Source organism: Protopterus annectens, chromosome 1.part1 (assembly GCF_019279795.1).
Source record: "Protopterus annectens isolate FY-2018-M chromosome 1.part1, PAN1.0, whole genome shotgun sequence".
NCBI classification, from domain to species: domain Eukaryota; kingdom Metazoa; phylum Chordata; order Ceratodontiformes; family Protopteridae; genus Protopterus; species Protopterus annectens.
The window spans coordinates 799,482,860-799,489,956 of NC_056726.1; positions in this window are offsets into that span (position 1 = coordinate 799,482,860).

A 7,097-nucleotide genomic window follows, 5' to 3' on the forward strand; every position below is an offset into this window, starting at 1 on the left:
AGATATGCAGATAAATATAAAGGAAAAGTACAAAATAGACAATTTATTCATGATCCAAAAATGTTTTATAGAGAATTCGAAAACAAGGCAAATGGAATTGAAACACACCAATAAAAGAAGAAATATTTACATTTTAGTGAACTATCTACGAAGATCCTGTGGAACATACAAAGATATTAACTGGATAGAAGAAGTAAAAGAAAGAATAAGAAGTTCAAATGTACAGGATATGAAATGGGATGAAGTAATGGCCAGAGAGATTGAAATGAAGTTTAAAAGAAGCTAATAATTGGAAAGCCCCAGTCCCAGATGCAGTACCTAACTTTTGGCTAAAAGTATTATTATATTTACATGAAGATTTAGCCATGAGTAAAAACTATTTATATGAGTACCCTGGACAGACACCAACCTGGTTAACAACAGGAAAAACAATGCTCCTACTTAACAACAAACCTGCAAGCTATTCTAAAAACTATAGACCAATAACTTGCCTTCCGACAATGTATAAACTGTACACCAGAACTAATGCTGACAGAGTTTATAGTCATTTAGAAGAAAACTCAATCATGCCAATAGAACAAAAGGGTAACAAAAGAAAGTCATATGGAAGAAAGGATCATTTGCTGTTAAAGTCATAATGGAGAACTGTAAAAAAGGGAAGAATCTAAATATTGCATGGATAGACTACAAAAAAAGCATTTGACAGTATTCCACATTCATGAATAAAAGAGTGGATTAAAATGTATAAGATACACCCTACACTGAAATTATATTACAGAGACCAGGAAACAGTGGGAAACCACTTTGCAACTAATCCATGATAAAGAACAAATTATTATTCCAAGGATAAAAATTCAAAGGGGTTATTCCAGGGTGACTCTTTGTCATTGTTGCTCTTTTGGCTTGCCTTTAACCCATTTAGCTGTCTACTTAACAGATTAGGTCATGACTGCAATTTGGCTCCCAGAAAACAACAAACTATAAAGATTTCTCACCTTGATTTTGTGGATGATTTAAAACTGTATAGTTCATCAGATGAGGAGCTGAAGGCACAACTGCATGTGGTCAAACCTTTTTCAAATTATATGAGAATGTCATTTGGTCTAGATAAATGTACAAAAGCAACTTTTAAAGCAGGAAGGGTGCATCACCAAGAAAGCATCAGCCTGGGAAATGAATGTGATATAAAAGAACTTGAGCAAGATGGAGTGTATAAATATTTGGGACTTGATAAAGGATCAACAATAAAACATTAACAAATGCAAATAAAACTCAGTTCCCACTAATTACCACATTGATGGGAGCCCACTGAACACTGACGGTGTTATAAGAGATCTGGGGACATAGGTTGACAGCAACCTCTCCTTCGACCATCACATTGCCACTGTGGTCAGAAAGTCCTTATATGTGGCACATCTCATTAGCAAGGGTTTTGCATCCAGGAATAAAGAGGTCATCATCTCTCTCTACTCTTCCCTTATTAGGCCAATCATCGAGTATAATGTCCCATTTGGTATGTACCTCATTAGACACATGCAACAGCTGGAAAGGCCACATAAGTACCTCACGAAGAGGATCCTAGGCCTTAAACACATCCTACATGGACAGACTCAAAAAACTCCAGCTATTCTCTGTCTCATATCTACTAAGAGGCGATCTCTGCTTTGATAAAATGCATGCTAAGGAGAAAATACAAAAGTGTGTCAGCTACTTGGGCAGGGTCACTGGTTGGACAGAGATGATGTTGGAGATTTTGGCTTAACCACTCAGCTGAGAACTGTACCCTACAGCTGTGCCAGTGAGGAGTCTTACTGGGTATCTGGAGAGAAAAGGAGAAACCAGCCCCAGACTGACTGTGATCTCTGTGTGCTCTTAAAGGATATTGTACTTTACTGTGGATGTACTTATCCTCCCAATGTGGATACCCCCACACTGGTGCTGGTGGTGAGGATTGAGGCTCCTTGATTTACTGGGCCAGTGCACGGGTATCACATATTAATTGTTTGGTAGTGGTGGGATATCCACATCAAGTATTAATTGGTTGATAGTGGTGAGTGGAGCTTTTCTCCCTGGGCCTCCACTGAAAATGGGCATGTATCCAGCTGGACTATCCCGGTTAACAAATGTAAAATAAATAAATAAATAAGTTAGCCACATCACATATTAATTGGCTTGTAGTGGTGGAGATTGTGAATTCCTGTAGCTTGTGTACAGTGATCACTGAAGGTATTTTTGTACTCTAAATCAGCCACACAGTGAACATTCAGAGTTCAGATCACAATTGTTTTAATTTCATTTGTTAGTTAGTCAGGGAGAGCAGGCAAGCATGTCAGCAGAGGAGTATGGTAAGCTAACAAGGAGCCAGTTGGCTGAGATGTGCCAGACTAAAGGACTGGTGTATGAAAACCTGACTAAAGCGGACATGATTACAGCTTTGGTCACAGCTGCATCAGAGCATAGCAACCAGGAAGATGATCAGACTGGCAGTGGAGCTGTACAACATTCAGAGAATGGACAGCTCAGCCCTTCTACAGAGGACTTAAAAATCTGTCTGGTGCTAAAGAGACTTTAGTTGGAGGGCAAGCGTTGGGAAATAGAAGCAGCAGAGAGACTGAAACATCTAGAGACTGAGGAAAATGAGAAACTGCGATGTCTGCAGGCTGAGTAGAATGAGAAACTGCTATGCCTAGAAGCTGAGGAGAAGGAGAGGCAGAGGCAACATGAAAATGAGATGCTGACTCCTCGCCAGAGTCATGGAGGTAATGGAGAAGGGAGTAACCGGACCCCAGAAGCATAAAAGGACAGTAAATTTCTTCTGCAGTTTACAGAGGGGAATAATTTTGATAGTTTCATTCATATGTTTGAGAGGGTATGTAAACAGTATGATGTTGACCAAAGGCTCTGGGTACGGTTCCTGACCCCCTAACTCCATGGTAAAGCTGTAATTGTGTTGTTCAAAATATCTGATCATGATTTTTTAAAGTATAATGTTGTAAATATTTGCTAGAATTTTTTAAGCTAACACCTAAAGCTTATAGGAAAAAGTTTTGTCAGCATAGACGCAAGGCAGATGAACGTGTGTTTGAATATGTTGCTGAATTAAGCACTTATTTTCATAGGTGGAGAAGTGGATGATAGGTCACCACTTTTGAAGGGCTGGCAAACCTTTTGGTGAGGGAAAATGCTCTTAGCACTTTGCCTGAGGACATGAGGATCTGGTTAGCTGATAGAAAATGCTCTATTGTAGATGAGTTGGGGAAGAAGGGAGACCTATGCCTAGCAAACAGGGCATCACTGCACAGGAAAGGGACACCCAGTGCTGCTCATGGGTCTAATGGAATCCATGGTGGGCAGCCCAGTCTGCCCCAGCAGAGTCTGACAGTAGCAGGGGAAGCCACTAGTCCAGGCACACATCCAGGACCTAGGATTAAATGTTTTGAATGCAACCAGTGGGGCCATGTGGCATACAGATGTCCATGGAGGCAAGGTGGGGAACAAAGGGTGAGGGAGCCAGTAAGTAGAAACAACATAATGCCAATAGTAGGTTGTCTTGAGACAACTGGGGTACCAGACTATTATCTTGCAGATGTCCTGATAGGAAAGGATTTTGATGAGGCAGTACCATGTGTTTATGCAGTTACACGCAGTCAGACTTGGAGACAAGCATGTGGGTCTGGTAGCCTGTAGGAGACCCAGACAGACCACACACTTGCAGTCAGGACTGGTGAGGTGGTTACTTCAGGGAGGGAGCTACTCTGTAGCAGTGAGACTGAAGAGGAGCCACAGCTGCTTGTGGGTACTGATGTTCCCTTGGCCAGAGTGACTGCAAAGGTAGAGGTGAGTAGTAGTACCCAGGCTGAAAATGGGGCACCACTGTCAGAGGATGCCAGACTTCCTGTGGAAGGGGAGCTGGGAGGGGTTACAAAGAGACAGTTGAGACAGGCTCAGCTCTCAGACCCTACATTACAAGGCCTGAGACAGGTAGCTTGTGAGGCACCTGATTTTCAAGGGAAGGGGGATTCTGTATACTGGGACAAAGGTGGACCCTGATGGCGGGCTAGAAGGTGAGATAATACAGCAGTTGGTAGTGCCTACAGCCTACAGTCTGTCACTTCTAGCCATAGCCCATGATATTCCCTTTGCAGGTCATATGGGCATTAAACGCATAAAGAGACGTATTATGCAGAACATTTATTAGCCTGGGATTTCCATAGATGTAACAGGGTACTGCAGGACCTGTGAGCAGTGCCAAAAGGTAGGCAAGGCAGGAGACAAGGTGAAAGCTCCTTTGATGCTTTTGTCTGTGATTGAGGAGCCATTTCAGTAGATAGCTATGTATATTGTGGCTCCTTTGAGCACCCCAAGTTCCACATGGAAAAAGTATATCTTAGTGGTAGTAGTACAAGATACCCTGAGGCAGTGGCTTTGTCCTCCATTGAGGGGGAAAAGGTGGCAAATGCTTTGTTAGAGATTTTCAACAGGGTAGGTTTCCCAAAAGATATACCGACTGACAGAGGTGCCAATTTCATGTCAGACCTGCTGGCTTGTTTGTGGAAGTACTATGGGGTGAAGCACCTAAAGACCACCCCCTACCATCCCCAAACTAATGGTCTTGTTGAGAGGTTAAACTCTACACTCAAGTCCATGCTACGGGCATTTGCAGACCAGTTTAAGAGGGAGTGGGACAAATATTTGCCTCATCAGTTGTTTGCTTACAGAGAGGATCCCCAGGAATCCACAGGTTTTTCACCCTTTTAATTCCTGTATGGGCACAAGGTGAGGGGACCTCTAGATTTAATTTAAGATGAATGGGAAGGTGAGTGTGAATCTCACCAGGAGTCTGTTGTGGCATATGTCCCTAACTTCAGGACAAGGCTCAGGGAACTCATGGGCTTGGCCCAGGAGAACCTGGCAGAAGCCCAACTGCAGAAAAAGGTCTGGTATGACAAGAATACTTGAGCTAGGGAGTATGCTGTAGGGCAGCAGGTAATGGTTTTCTTTCCTGTCAGACACAACAAGCTGCAGGCAGCTGGGAAGGACCTTACAAGGTGGTAAGGAAGGTCAGTGATGTTAACTACATGGTGGAACTAATAGGCAGGAGGTAGCTGCACAAACTGCACCATGTTAACATGATGAAACCTTACCATGGTAGGGAGGCCTTTCTGCTGAGTATTTGCAGTGGGTTGCAGGAGGGGTCTGAGGGAAATCTGGTGACTGATCTCCTCAGTGAGGCTCGGACTTACACTTCAGTGGAAGGAGTAGCATGTCCCAGCAGCTTTCTCCTACCCAGATTCGAGAAATCCAAACAGTTTTACAGGTGTTTGGGGACATGTTCATTGGGAAACCAGGGTGCACCCACCTGGTGCAGCACCAGGTGGATACAGGACCCCAAAGGCCTATTAGGCAGGCCTCTTATAGGGTGCCTGAGAAAGTCAAACAGACTCTGAAGGAGGAGCTACAGGAAATGTTGGAACTAGGGGTAATTCAAGAGTCCAGCATTCCCTGGGTCTCCCCATTGGTGCTGGTACAAAATAAGGATGGCAGCACCAGGTTCTGTGTGGGCTACAGGAAATTAAATAGTCACACAGAGTCAGATGCTTACCCCATGCCTAGGACAGATGAAGCCCTAGAGCAGCTGGGTGGGGCTAAGTATCTTACCACCATTGATCTTACCAAGGGTTCCTGCAGATGCCCTTGACTCCCAGTGCTAGAGAGAGGTCAGCCTTTGTGACTCCTTTTGGCTTGAATGAGTTCACAAATATTCCCTTTGGAATGAAAAATGTCCCAGTGACTTTCAGATCATATCCTAGCAGGAGCAGGAGGATTTGCCCTTGCTTACCTAGATGATATTTCCATCTACAGCCATTCCTTGCAAGAGCACCTTCAGCATGTCAGGGAGGTGCTGAGCAGACTACAGAGGGCAGGACTGACCATTAAGCCCAGCAAACATACAGTGGGGAGTGGTAAGATCAGGCCAGAGCCTGCCAAAGTAGAAGCCATTCAGGCATGGCCTGCACCTGTTACTAAAAAGCAGGTGAGGGCATTCTTAGGGACAACAAGGTACTACAGACAAACTAAGTGACAAACAGGATCTGAGGTATGTTAGGTTGGTGGAGCATTATGGGTAAAGGGAGGAGCTCAAGAGTTATATTCGATGATCTGGAAGAAGTGGCTGAGTCATATCCGAGACCTGTCAGTTGAAGAATGAATGAAAAGGACCACATCAGATCAATGGTTACAAAAGGGAAGAAGGAGGATGGTGGGCAGGTATGTGAGGAATGGGCAAAATTTGACAACACAGATCTAAAGTTATGGTATGTACATAACTTGTATCTAATGTTGCCTTTTCCATCCATTCCTCAGCAGATGGGACAGTCTGCAGCTACCTTTATACTTGAGAAGCCTCATGGAAGGATATTCCTGAGCACAGCTGAGCCAAAGAAGGCCTTGGATCTAGATTGGATATCCATTTCATAGTGTGAGATGAAGGTATAGACCTTTGACCAGGTAGCTGCAGCACGTATATTATCAACTTGGACATTTAAGAAGAAGGCTGTAGCAGAAGCCACAGATCTTGTAGAATGAGCCTTAGGGGTCAAAAGGAGTGATGAGCCTTTTTCTTGATAAACAAAAGAGATGTACTGAGACAACCAGCAAGATAGTGTGGCCTTGGATACTGCTTTCCTAATTTGGCTTTGGAAAAGTAGACAAATAGCTGATTGGATTTTCTGAAAGAGTTTGTCTGATGAAAATATAAATGCAGTTGGCAGTGAACATCTAGCAAATGCAAGGTATATTCACCTGTATTTGTACAATTTGGGAAGAAAAATGGCAAATTTATGGACATTAATGGATGATTTGAAAACCACCTTAGGGAGAAAGAATGAAATGTTTTTAAAAACCCTCTGTATTTGTGAAAAAAATAGGAGGTTCTGAGGAAAAGGCATGTAATTCAGAAATTCTCCTGGCAAAAATGATAGCCACCAAAATCAGCCTTCCATAACAGTAATTTCACATCAGCTTTAGCAACAGGTTCATAGGGAGGGCCCATCAGAAACTGCAAAACAGAAGTAATGTCCCAAGGAAGAAATGAGTTA